The sequence below is a fragment of the Lissotriton vulgaris genome, chromosome 4_1, assembly GCF_964263255.1.
Source record: "Lissotriton vulgaris chromosome 4_1, aLisVul1.2, whole genome shotgun sequence".
NCBI classification, from domain to species: Eukaryota; Metazoa; Chordata; class Amphibia; order Caudata; family Salamandridae; genus Lissotriton; species Lissotriton vulgaris.
Genome location: NC_141691.1, coordinates 979,260,310 through 979,273,993, shown reverse-complemented (window position 1 = coordinate 979,273,993; position 13,684 = coordinate 979,260,310). Strand labels below are relative to the sequence as shown.

Genomic DNA, 13,684 nt, shown 5'->3' with positions numbered 1-13,684 from the left:
TCGTTACATTGACGATATTTGGTGTCAATGGAACGGTACCACAGACACGTTAAATCAATTCCACAATTGGCTGAATACGAGGCACCCTGATATTAAGTTTACCATCTCTTCTAGCAATGTTCGCCTCACATTCTTGGATGTAGAAGTCACACCTCAAAATCACAAGCTCACCACCACCCTACATCGGAAGGAGACGGATAAAAACACAATCCTCCATTATAAAAGTCACCACCCCCAAAACTTAAAAGCCAATCTCCCCTACAGCCAAATGCTTAGGATCAGGAGAAACTGTTCGAGAAAGGAGGACTTTGAGGCCCATGCAGAAATTTTGAGCAATCAGTTGATAGCAAGAGGTTATCCAAGCAAAATGCTCAAACAATCGACCAAAAGAGCATGGAACACTCCAAGGGAAGAGTTACTGGTTAAAAAACAAAAAACACCCTTGGAAAAATTGGTGTGTGTAACGACATTCGGACCACACACCAATAAGTTCAAAGCCAACATCCTCAAAAATTGGCACCTACTGTCCGGACTTGACATACCATTTGAAAAACCTCTTTTCGCACTGAAAAAGAACAGAAGCATAGGGCAACAGTTGGTTCGGGCAGACTTGGGCACAAGTCAGGTGAAATCGGACTTACGTGCCCTTTGGAGACTCAAACCGATAGAAGGGCACCACAAATGTGGGACATGTGTGTCATGTGCCAGCACAATGGAAGGTACGGAATTTCATCACAATAACATCAAATGGACACACAAAGAATTTACGAACTGCAAAAGTCGTAATCTGGTTTACGCAATTATCTGCCCCTGCCCCAAATTTTACATAGGAAAAACGACACAACAAATCAACCAAAGAATAGCCCAACACTGCTCACGCATCAAACAAAACATTGTCACAGCACCTATGGTACACCATTTTCAACAAAGTGGTCACACTGAAAAAGAATTCAAATGGACAGTGCTGTCATCAATCAAAACTCCCACCCGTGGTGGTGACGTAGAAATATTGCTAATCCAAGGAGAAGCGTACTTAATACTGAAGTTCAATTGTGTGGTGGACGGGATGAATGAATTGACAGAACTCCACAGAAACATACGCTGAACCCCGTGAACACCGCCTACACACCTGCGAGGCTGTAATTGCAGCCAAGCCTGCAGGTTCAATCACAAGACAAATTTCATTTACTTAGTAAAGCCTGGTTCCGAATAAACTACAACTCCCAGAAGTCTCGGCCACATACAAAAGCATGTGACTTCAGTTTGGACTTCCGCGATCCATTGCAGCGCATTTGGAGCAGCACGCCAAACAGCAGTCAGAATCAGTGTGGTTGAACTATACCCAAAAATAAGGTGAGCAGATACACATCCTAATCCCGCTAACAAAAAGATTAAAGTTAGCTCAAATGCAGCGACACTTAGTCTTTTTCGATTCTTTCCCAGTAGGACTGAGTTCCCGCGGTAGCACATTACTAAAGGAGAAGCACCGCGTCTAACAACAGTGCCGCCCCAAGTAAGCTGGTTTAATATTTGAAAAAGTCATCTTTCAGTAATTTCAGACTTTCGAAGCAATTAAAACTAGTCTTTTTCCACCAGACGGGGGAGAACATTAGGAACACATCACATTTGGAACCAGGCTTTTATACAAGCTTTCCCAAGTAAGTGGTAATCCAGAATCTATCTAAAGTAAAATGCCTTCCGTTCGATAAAACGGAAACAAACAGTGTCCATTTTTACGACTATAGGTTTGAAAAATTCTTCAACCATCAAAACAGGACTGCACCGCGCAGGAACAAAAAGGTAATCCTATGTTCCGCACAGTGAGAAGTCGAATTTCAACAATGCAGGAGTAGGCACTAAATGAAGTCTATTTTTATGTTTCACAACACCAGGTACCCAGGTTGCCCTGAGGAAAAACCCGACATACTTAGGACCGGGTTTGGAAACGCGTCGGCTTTCCTAAAGGAGTCATCCCCTTACTTCATTTCACCAAAGGCATAAAACAATAGTCCTAGGCCATTGGACATTATCAATAATCAAACAAAGCCTATGGTGTCACACAGTCCGAAACAGCCAAAGAAATAGGCATATAGGATTGTTTTCATTATTACTGGTGTACCTACAAATTGATAGATTGTTTTTGTACATATGAATGTAATTTGCACGTAATTCTTTTTTTGCACGGAACAAATGTTTCACATTCTAGAAATATTCTTTTCATGTTTTCACAATAAGTGTAAAATGTTTGTGTAAAGGTTATGTTTAAACCTCGTTTTCAATTCACAAATGAATTCAACAATGTAAATATGTGAAAAAACACACAAGCTTTCTAATTTACTTAAAAGCTTAGTTGCTGATAATTAAAGAACAACACTTAATTTCGAGACCAGGCACAATTGTCTTTTTTCCATATTCATAGTTCAGCAGCAGGAGCGTACGGCATTATTACTATGTTAATCCGCTCTGTATTATCCCAGGCAGAAATAAATCCCTGTTGGCAGTGCGAGGCAAGGCTGTGCATATAAGATGCTAGCCTACGATCCTAAGATTCACCAATATCTTTACCTCTGCATTTAGGGGCAATCTATGGGCGAGAAGAGTTGCATTGTGTTGTGAAATTCAGTTTTCTAGGCCTGGCTTGACAGCAAATTTTCTTGAGGTTAAAAATTGTGTGTGGATTGGGCTCCTATGTCTTAGTAGTGTCAAGAAAACCCACTCACTCTCCTCTCCTTAGTAGACATTGAATGAGGGGTTGTACTTCATGCCTGTGTAGGATGATCCCAGCAGAGTATCTGGAGTGTCTAAATTCTGATCAGGGTTTGGCCTTTCATCGGTCCTGGCAGTGGTCAGACGGATGGCTTTTGTGCTGGGCTCCTCTTGCATTTGACTCTTATTATTAGATCTGTGTCCTCTCACTAGTTTTAATCTCATCTCCAAAGCTGATCTTCACTAGGTGTGACTGCAGTACTGCACAAATCTTGAGCACCTTTGCCCTTATTGCGCACAGTATGATTCTGTTGTCTTTCTGGTCCTCGATGAACACTTTCTGGTAGCCAACCAGTATCAGATTGCACCTTGCAGAAACTGCAAGAACATGCAATGCAGAATAAGAGGAAGAGCACTGTTGCACAGGTGACTGTTGTAGCCAAGTTGTCACTGGCGCCTTGACCATAAATTCTGATGTTTCCAGAAGGTTCTTCCGAAAAATTGGGAAAGGTTTTGGTAAGTTAATTTCTACTTTTCCCTTTCCTCTCAGGATCAGGTTAGAGGCGATTACTTTGCATAACCCCAGAGCTGTCTCCGGAGTGCTGCCAGAGCAGGGATTTGGATCAGCCGATCTGATCTAACTCCACTGCAAATGGCTATGACGTTTCTGACGAATTTAGTCAGTATGCTGCCCAGGCCGTATCCTTCCATAGGTCACCCAAATGTGACTTTGGCACAGTCTTTTATATATGGATCTGCCCATCGACCTCATCTGCAGCTCCGAGGTCCCCTTTGGATCTTAGTATATCAAAGGTCACTGTGAGGTGATAATCCAAAGGGGTCAAAATTTGAATGAGCCATGGTGTGTTCCCAGCACTTCTGTGAGGTAATGCCTTTAAACTCTGTCAAAGCATTCATGTCCCATACCAAATCCCTGCAGCTTTAATAGTGCCATACGTATTGGTCACATGAGTTGGCTCCTGTAGCTATCATCAGTTCTTTGACACCCAGCATTGTCCTCCAGAAGAGTCTTTCCATTGTGCATGTGCGTAGCCTGGCTCTTTAGATTGCTTACAAATTTCTAAAGCATGCCAAGAGATCTTTCAACCTGCCCTTGCCTTACATACGACAAACACATTGCTGCAACTAGAATGCCTAGTTGCTTTCTTTGTTTTTCAGATTACCTAATGTTATATGGATGAGTTCTACTTTCTCGTCAAACCTGTTTCCCTGGAAAGACTTCTACTAATTTGGGGGAATTCTTGAATGTCTTTCAGCCTGCGCCAGGATTCTTCCTTGGATCCTGGAAATTCCCAGTATAGGTCTTCATGCCAGACATTATTGTGTTGTTTCCCACTGTGAGCGTCAAATAAGCCTACAACATGCACATCTAGGCAAACAAGATAGTGTTTCCGCACTGTGGCATTATTTCCGTCTTCTTTTTCTCCTCTTACCCTCTGCTAACGCGAAAGAACTATCCTTTTTCTGGCCTGCAAAGATAAAGCGCTAAGGAATTGTAATGTTGTGACCCTGCCAGCAACCTTCATGATAAAGATAACCAAGAAAGTCCACCTTTCAACCAATTTAAGGACCTCAATGTTTTCATTCAGGGACACAGCCGGAGACCTCCATGGGTTTCGTGTTGCTGTAAAAAGCATGACTAAGGCACCAGTGGAAGCAGTATAAATCTTCAAACTCCTCCTTACTGCAAGCACTTTAAAAATAATGAGCTATTTCCTTTAAGTCAGGGTGCATTCCATCTTCATGGAAAAAAGGTTCTTCGCGCACCCACGCCTTGCAGCAAGGTTTTCTCTCTTTCCCCACCTTTATTAGTAACCAGTACTTGGAATAACAAGCATTTACAATACAATAGGTCTAGCAGTTGCAAGTGTTTAAGCTATTGACATTGTTAATGACAATGCCTTTTATTTATGTTACAGAAAAACAATACAGAAATAAAAGGCATTGTCATTTACAATGAAGCCTCTCAGAGAAGGGGGCTCGAGCGTGAGGCAAGGACACAAAGGATGCATGACTAGCAACAGACTGGTGGGCGGTGCCTGAGGAAGACAGCCTCTCAGAGAAGGGGGGCTCGAGCGTGAGGCAAGACACAACGCACGCAACAGACAACGGGTGGGCGGGGCTTAAGGGAGACAGGGCGTGCACCAACCCCACTTCCAAAGAAGCCCGACAGAAAACCGACCACAATAGATCTCGCAAGCAAGCAGTGCATGCGCTGCAACGCAGGCGAGACCTAAAAAGTGCTAGGAGGGGTAAGAAGGAAATAGAGAGCCAAGTATAAACCAGTGGCACGTCCTATCTAGCACAACTAGCTTGAGGCCACATTCCCTTGCTCTCCTTCCAGGCCTAGTGCTCGACATGGGCCATCATGAGGTGAGGGTACAGTGGGGAGTGTGTTGCAGGCAGACACAAACAGCGCTGCTGTGGTCAGGGGTGGTTTAGCGAGGGGGATTGGGTGTAATACCCCCTAATAAATGTATTTTCTGGTAAATGGTTGGGTACAAGTTCTTTCAGTCTTGTATAGGGAGGTGTCAGTGGGATTTCACCACAATTTTTCACATACACACACAAACACACCCTTACTCCCTTTCTCTGTTTTGAAAGTCTTCAAATGGTTGGTAAGTTGACAAAATACTGTGTTTGCCCCCGCTTGATACCACTACCAATCTAAATTCCTTGCCCTTTAAGCCTCCACATGTGGCCGCCCCCCTTATGATGTATTTTTTGTTATATCCCAGTGTGATTATTGGAAAATCTGAAGCTCATTCTACAACCCCCCCACCCCCAATCTTAACAACCTAGTTGTGGCTGACTAAGCATTGGGGGTGGTTGGGTTGAGGGCCTTTCGGTGAGGAGAAATCAAGCTTTTTGCCAAGTTGGACAGCGGGTGACTAGATAGGAGCTGCCACGCCTCGTGTTCATTAGGATAAGAAAATGGATGAGAAGGTAATGCTTAATCAGTGAGGCCATGGAATAAAAAGCCACCTCTTGCTGTCTCAGATCTGAAAAACAATTGTCAATAGGTCAGGGAATAACAGGTTAACGCATGCGCGTTTGCACAGTGGAAAGACACTAGACAGAGAGCCAGTAGGAGCAAACAGTGAAGATTGTGCTGTCAAACCCTAGATCTAAAAATGAAGAAATTTTAAGGGGAATAAAAGAATACACTGCTACGTTCAGCCTTCAAAGGATGGGTTATGGGCTGAGCGCACCTCTGGTATGTGTCCTGGGGGCTGGGTTGAAGAGCTTGAGCTTCAGCTGCCTTCATCTCTCCGCTGGCGTAACCGTCCCGGTTGGTGGTACTGCGGCCTCACCCCTGCCCCCTCCGTGCTGGGTGTGCCCCCTCCGTGCTGGGTGTGCAAGCAGGCGGCTGACTTGCTGCCCAGGAGGCTGGCCCGCTCTGCTCGGCGCAGTTGGGCTCACAATGCAGCTCTGCGCTTCGCCTCGCCCCGCAGGGCTAGTGTGTTGTCTACCCGGCCCACGTGGTGTCTGATGCCGGGGGAAGGACGCATCGGGCTTGGGCAATTTGCAGAGGTCGGCTGGGCGCAGTTTGGCTCACAATGGAGCTGGGCGCCTCGCCCTGCGGGGCTAGTGTGTTGTTGTCCCTGAGCCCACACAGTGCTGGTTCCCGGGAGGAGGGCGAGGGCTTTCAGGGTGTGCATTGGGCTGGGGCAATACCCGGGGGTCGGCCGGGTGCTGCCCGTTAATTGAGCTCTCCTCACACCGGAAACTAACACAAAATAAAACGTTAAAAAAGAAACCCTGAACTAGAACTTTGTTGAGATATCTGAGGGGGGTTGCAAAGGCTTTACCCGGAACACGTTTTACCACATCTGTTGGTTTACCAATAAAAATATTCATGAACACCATTAGCGGTTTGCCGATCATTTTGGGACGGAAGATCCTGCCTTTCTGACAGGCAGCAAAAGCAAGGGACATTTTATATTTTTGTAGCCACATTTTCTCTGAATTAACATGCAGGGTGATACATTTTTCCTGAGGGATTTAACCTAGATTTGCTAAAAGCCTACAACATCCTCAGAAGAAGTTGCCTCCCTGACGTTATAAAGACGCTCCATGGCGTGCAACACCTCCCCTCCCCCTCCCACTTTATAATCCCCTCGGAAGGTGTAAGCTGGTCACGAGTTGAAATCATCGAAGAGCAGTAGTACCGAAGGCATTACATTCTGGCAACATCCCTCCTCGGGGAGGTCTGTTATGACTGTGTTGAGTCTTCTTTCCATTGGGTATGTTTCATCCTTGATGGGAAACAGCTCAGCTAAACAAGCAAACAGCAAAGAGAAGCACTCTGCGTAAAAGTCAACCCCCTGTTCCCTCATCTTACATCCAATGCTAGTGCGGACGGCTCTCCTGTTAGGTGAGGACAGGGGAGGAGGCGGGAGCCGGACGGCCATGAGCAGGCAGCGTTTCTTTTGCAGGAGCGTGCAACCATATGGCGCTGCACGCTCCCGGAAGGAAATCACCAAAGCATGCAAGTTTTTGCCTGGAAAGGTGAAGCGATCTCAAGAGGTCTCTTTCCTATGCAGCGCATGCGTGCTGCGTAGGCGAGACCTAAAAAGGGCTGTTGGCATACATTTGGACCATGCTAGAGTTGATGGAAGTAGCGCCTGTTGCCTCTAGCATGGAATATGTGTTTCCACTTCTAAACGATGGGCAAGAGATTCCCAGGTTTGTACATTCTTCTTGACCTCCATCTAACCAAATTATTTCTCCCAAAAGCAGGCATTTAAAATGTGGCCTTTGTATTTTCAAGTTCTGGATTAGCGTGCTGCATTAAATATTAAAGATGTTTATTTTAATGCCCTGTGTCATTTTCTTTTTTTTAAACAAGATTTTACTGTTGGTCACCTCAGTTCATATACATTTAGCAGATGATGATACACCGCATATTCTTTCAGGTGCCGTCATGAGACCTTTTCTATATTTTGTAAATCAGTTACAGAAGGAAAGACAAGGGAAAGACTGCCCACCCACATTCCCTCCCATCCGGAATAGCAGAAAAATCAATAATTAAGTTTTGGCCTTAAGAATTAACATATACTAGAAAGGTCACTTAGCTAAATTGAAGAGCACGTGAGTGCTAGGAGCAGTTGCAACATCCTATGTCAATAAGCATCCTCCTTGTCTGAGCCTTCAGCCATATCTTAAGCGCTCGACTTGGAAAGCTTGTCTTAAACAAATCTTGGTTGCAAGAGTGATTGGCCTCCAGATCAAATAAATTTATTTCAAAATGGCCCTCCCTTTCCATGATTAATTGCATGCTTTGCTGATATAAATTTGAATCTTTCACCATTTCTTATGTTGTTGCCTGGCGTTTAACCTTGTTAAAACCGCTTTTTGTTTTAACTCCTAGAATAGGAACCTGCAGCAAGGCCAGGAACTTTGTCTTCACATTGACTGAGCCAACTGTTCTGGCCAAATTTGGCAAATATATCAGCCTAATACAAGAACTCTTAAAAGAGCATTATAAGACTGGGAAGATCTAACCCTACCTCATCAAGCCATTGACCGCAAGTTGTGGCTTCTCTCTGAACTTGTTCAATACTTGTGTATTATACAGTACAGCAGTGCCATTGATTTTCACTCGAGGTCTTGTAATGTCTCCCTTTATATTGAACCTTTTTAACCTTTAGCCTCGACCAGATAGACATATTTTAAAAGTATTTTAGTCCCCACTGGGCACTTTACATTTCTTTGTTAAGGCTTATGTCAGCTGCTATGACTTTAGGATCTTTCTGGATAAGTTTGATCTTTATGGCTATTTTAGTTATTCTTCAGCACTTTATATGTTTGTTGCTACCTTCAGGCCTCTACCTAAAGCATTAAATGTAACCCCCAAGACATCTTTTTAGTCTCTCTTTAAGCATCTTACGTCTTCACAGGCATGTTTACGATATTAGTTAGGATTCAAGGTTCTCTTTTACTACATTTAAATTGTGCCCCTTAAGGCAATCATAATGATTTTTTGGGGGGGAGGAGGAGGAGGGGGGATAGGGGTTATATAGCTCGAACTAGACCCAAAGGTATCGGAGCTCTTTACATGAGCACCAGTTGCATTACAGACTGACACATTCATTTTGTGAGGCACAGGGGATTACGTGCCTTGCCCAGAGTTACAGGATGTTGAGCATCCTTGCCGAGATTTGAACCCAGTTCCCCAGCTTCAAGGTCAACCACTCTATCCGTTAGGGCATAGCCTCTCCCTAATGTACCTGATTTTGCCTAGACTATGTATTGTAAAGTCTTCTTCTCTCAACAAATATTTTTTATAGAAATTAAGCATTTGTGTAAGTCTGACCACAGCCTGCCTCATTCCTTATTAATAATTGTTCTATTCAGTAGTCTGCTCCACTTACTTTGGTAATCCCACCTATCTATTAGGATGCTGTTCCAGAGTGTAGTGTACAACTTGGATAGGAGACCAGTCTGTATCCTAATAGCAGCCTGTAGTTTTTCAAACAGTGGTGTATCCTGTATCGCTGTATGTTGATTAATTAGGTGTATTACCCAGGGTTGTAATTGTGCGCATCGCATCCTTTCGTTTTCAAGCACCTGGAAGTCCAGTGTACATTGTGGTAAGGTTTTATTTCACCCTGATGGAATAGGTTTGAAATAGATCTACAGACTCTAAGCTGCTACTGGGCAAAGGCATTCCTTTCCAGTGCTGGAGGGAAATCTGGGTTAGCGTATATTGGTGTGTATGGGGAGGGATATGTGGTCTGAGTTACTGTACTATTTACCCTGTTCCAAATCTGAAGGGTGGTGCTCACTGGCATACTGAGGTATGCATGGCGTGGTCTATGGGATTTGCAGAACGTGGTCACCTCTGCTAGTGACATTTCATGACCGATCTTTTTATAAGATGTCCGTCTCTTCTTTGGACCTTTCCACACTGATACGGTGCTGCTCTGTGTAGTAATATAGCTTAAAGTTTGGTACGGCTAGTCCCCAGCATTGCTTACTTAGTTGCAGTAACCTTAAAAGAGCGTGCAGTCTTGAGTTCTTCCATAACGTATCTGTAGCAGCTTATAGAGAGGCGACTCTGCCACTGGGAGCACCTGAAACAAATATAGTACTCTCGGTAGGATTGAAACTTAATTACCTTTATTCAATCCATCCAGAATAGAAAAAAAGGTGCCCATTTACTTATATCGTGGTAGATATCACTGAGCAGCAGTAGGTAAATGGCTTTATAGAGGTCTTAGACTGTGGGCATGAAATGGATCCCTAGGTATTTAAACTGAGTGAAGCTCCACCTGAGCGGGAATCTCATGTTGAAGTCCGCCAATAGCTCTGTGGGAAGATTAATATTAAACACTTCACATTTGGACACTTTCATTTTATAACCTTTCTAGTGTCTCGTATATCTTGTGATGTTTGTAGTGCCTGTTCTAAGGAGCTTGCGGGGCTGTGAGGGTGAGAGCAAGGTCGTCTGCAAACAGGATTAATTTGTGCTCCAAATTGTATCCCTTTAATGGCCTCAGTTGCTCTCATGTGGTCCGCCAACGTTTCTACACTGGGAGTGAACAGAAGGGGTGACAGAGAGCACCCATGTCTCGTCCCTCTTGTTAACCTAAAGGGAGAGAAAACTGTTCATTAAGAGCTATTCTTGCTGTAGGAGCTGCATAATTGGACATTTTCGAAAAAAATGAGGTTCCCTACCTGTTGGCTGCAGTACCGGTCTCATAAAGTTCCAATCCACACAGATGAAGACCTTCTCCATATCCAGTGTGACCAGAAGGGCTGGGATCTTTTTCATAACTACTTTTTCAGTAAGATTAATCAGTTTACGACTATTGTCATGGGGTTGTTGGCATTTGACAAAGCCTGACTGATCAGAATGTATAATTCCAGGAGTAGGTCTTCTAGTCAGTTTGCTGGAATTTTGGTGTATAATTTGACATCTACGTTAAGCAAGGCAATCTGCCTATAAAGCCGCAACCCCGGGGTCTTTGCCAGGCTTTAGTTCTACATAAAAATTTGGAATTTTACTAAGCTGGGCCTTACTTATATAGGGGAATATCCCTCAGCCATGTGTATGTGATGTAAAAGCCCTGGAATTCCCTTATCTTGACGAATTCTTTCTTTAGGAGATGCGCATCTGTGACTATTATCTCCTTAACCCCTTCCATGCTGATGACGAGCTGGGCTCGTCATGGCGTAGCCTCCTCGCACGCTGATGACGAGCCCAGCTCGTCATGAAATGATGGCAGGAGAGATTTTCCAGCACAGGACAAAAATCTCCCTAGCAGCCATGGTGTTAACATAGAAGTTTGCTATTTTTCTCAGCGGAGCAGAGCAAGATGGGGCCCTATCTTCTTATGAGTCTCATAGGAATGGCGTTTGAAGTGAAGGAGAATAAGTTCTACCTTGTTAGTTGTAATAGTTCTAATTTGGTCCCTTAATGACGTCGTCAGCTGTCGTATATGGGAAAGTATAGGGGTGTGTTCGTATTGCTCCGCTTTCTAGCTTATCTCTGATTCTAGCCTCTGGTTTAGAGCCAGTCAGTTTTTTTCAATTTTCAGCATAATGAAGGTAGATATCCCTGTTAGATGTCCTTGTAGGCATAGAACAAGGTCGCTGAAGAGACGTCTGCATTGTCATTAGTTGCAAAGTATTCATCAATGTATTCTACTTCTAGCTTGAGAACGGAGTCGTGCAGCAGGGCGGGATGCAAGCACCACCTCCTGACGCCATGAATTCTAGGGTCTAGGTTGATATGTAGAGTGGGGGGTGCATTATTCAATATTGAAATATTTCCACACATTCAGCCATCCTTGAGAGTAGAGCATGGCTGAGTAGTACGTAGTCACAGTCCTGCATGTGGCTTTCGCGGCATGCATCCCTCAGACCCATAGAGTATAGATGAGCCTTAAGTTGTTTTGAAAAGGCACCCCTATCACCCCTGCTGGGCCCAAATCTGTCTTTTGAACTTCCCCATTTCATGTTAGTCTCCGGTAACATTCATCTCTCCCATGGCACAATGAGCCTAGTGTATAGGAATGCATCCTTACCCTTATTCAGGGCATAGATTGGGGCTAGGGTCATAGATGTAGTCACCCATTTTCCCTGTTAAACAATATATTGACCATCCTTATGTTTAATGGAGTCGATCACTTGAAAGGATGCCTCTTTGTGTACAAGGACGGGCATTGTGTTTTGTAGTGGATGGGGAATAATAGGCTTTAGGGCATAATTTGTCCCACAGTCCGCTTTTGTCAAGTGTGTTTCCTGCAGCCAAATTATGAAGGGGGTTGCCTGCAGCAGCGGCTTCTACACTGCTATTGTTTTATGCAGGCTATGAGACCTTTTACGTTTTAAGATATTACTACCACAGGTGCTCCGCCAATCTGCAGTGAGAGAAGAAGCAGAGGGGTGCTCACATCCACCTGGATAGTAGGTCGTGCCCCCCTATGTCCTAGGTCATCCTCCTCATGTTCTCAGAGTGTAACGACAGTAGATTGTATCCTTCCTTCCTTTGTCAATTGTTGGTTCATAGTTTCCTTTACCTAGATTATGAGTTGGTGAGCTCTTTTAATTGAACCTTCCCCCTCATGATTTTATTGATTATGCCCAGTTCATAATTGTGTGGCTTTCGTTGCACTTTTCTTCCATTATCCTTCCCTTTCCCGCCACAGATGAGAATAGATAATATCTTGCTGGCAGTAGATTTAGGTGAGTAGTCAACTGATGCCATTTGTTGTTGAATGCTTAGTGAACATTCAAAGGTAGCTATGTCATGGCACACTGGTCCATAATGGCTCCAGCATGGCTGTATGCCTACAGTGTGGAACTAGTTAGTCAGGCACTCTGGCACTACCAGGTGAGCTGGCATGAAGGGCCAGTGTGTAGGTCGTTTATTTTTATTTTTGTGTCCCGTGTGACGTCACAAAAGTAAAACAACAATTGCTCACGATATGACCCTTTCACACTGGCTTTTCTGGCAATGCCAGAGTGTCTGACAGGCTGGCCTTGCACCGATTAGCTCTAAGACTGGGGTAATGTTAATTAAGAGAGCTGAATCCTGGTCGTTGCTGCTTATGTGCATTTATTTAAAAGGTACTGCTCCCTCTCTCTCTGTCCATGATAGACCTGGGTTTTGGCTGTTATTACATAGCACTCATATAAGGTCAGAAGCAACCCTCTCTATCAAATTACAGTGTCTTGTTTGCACACAGCCTTTCATTGAGTAAGCAAGTTACTGAACTGAGTGAATACTGCAATTGCCACTTATATAGTTGACCAAGATCATCCTTACTTTCCTAAACTGGCAATAGTGTGCTGTTGTAAAGGTGAGAATCCTCCACAGTATTGACTGCTGCCATTCCCTTTATGCCTGTTGTCAGGCTTGCTCTAGAAGGAGTGTAGAACTGGAGCATTCAAGTAATTATAAATGTAATAAGCAGCTTGTAGCCTGATGTCTGGGAGCAAACCAAAACACAGTCTCTTACTCCTACACACACTCATACAAACACACACACACACACACACACTCTCTCTCTCGCACTTCAAGAGGATGCAGGCTGCGTGATGTTCTTTCGGGTCCATGGGCAAGGTTATAGTCTGCTCTCCCAATGGAACTGTGAAATGTCAGTAGCCATGTCTGCTTCAGAAAGACATTTATATTCCCCTTTCCAGTGATTATTTATGGTAATTAAGCAGCTAGCCATAGAAATTGTGTGCTTTGGTATTATTTGAGTTCCCTTCATTGACAGTCCATAGGCTTTTCAGCCGATGTGTCCTGAAGTCACCGTTGACCATGCACCTACACAGAATCTACAAGAAAAGGGTAAAATAACATGGGAGATATCCTTGGTGCGTGGTTGGGCATGACTTATTGAGCAGCAATGAAAATACCTCTTGTACAAACTAATTTCTATTAACATAACCACAGCACTGCCTATTTGCTACATCCGCCTCTCTGCTCTTTTTGGCT

General features: G+C 44.1%; 1 protein-coding gene across 2 annotated transcripts in view; it reads left to right on the top strand.

Annotated features, from left to right (window-relative positions):
* ZNF407 (zinc finger protein 407) overlaps positions 1–13,684 on the top strand; it is a 1,778,346-nt gene that overhangs the window by 186,548 nt on the left and 1,578,114 nt on the right. The window lies entirely within an intron of this gene.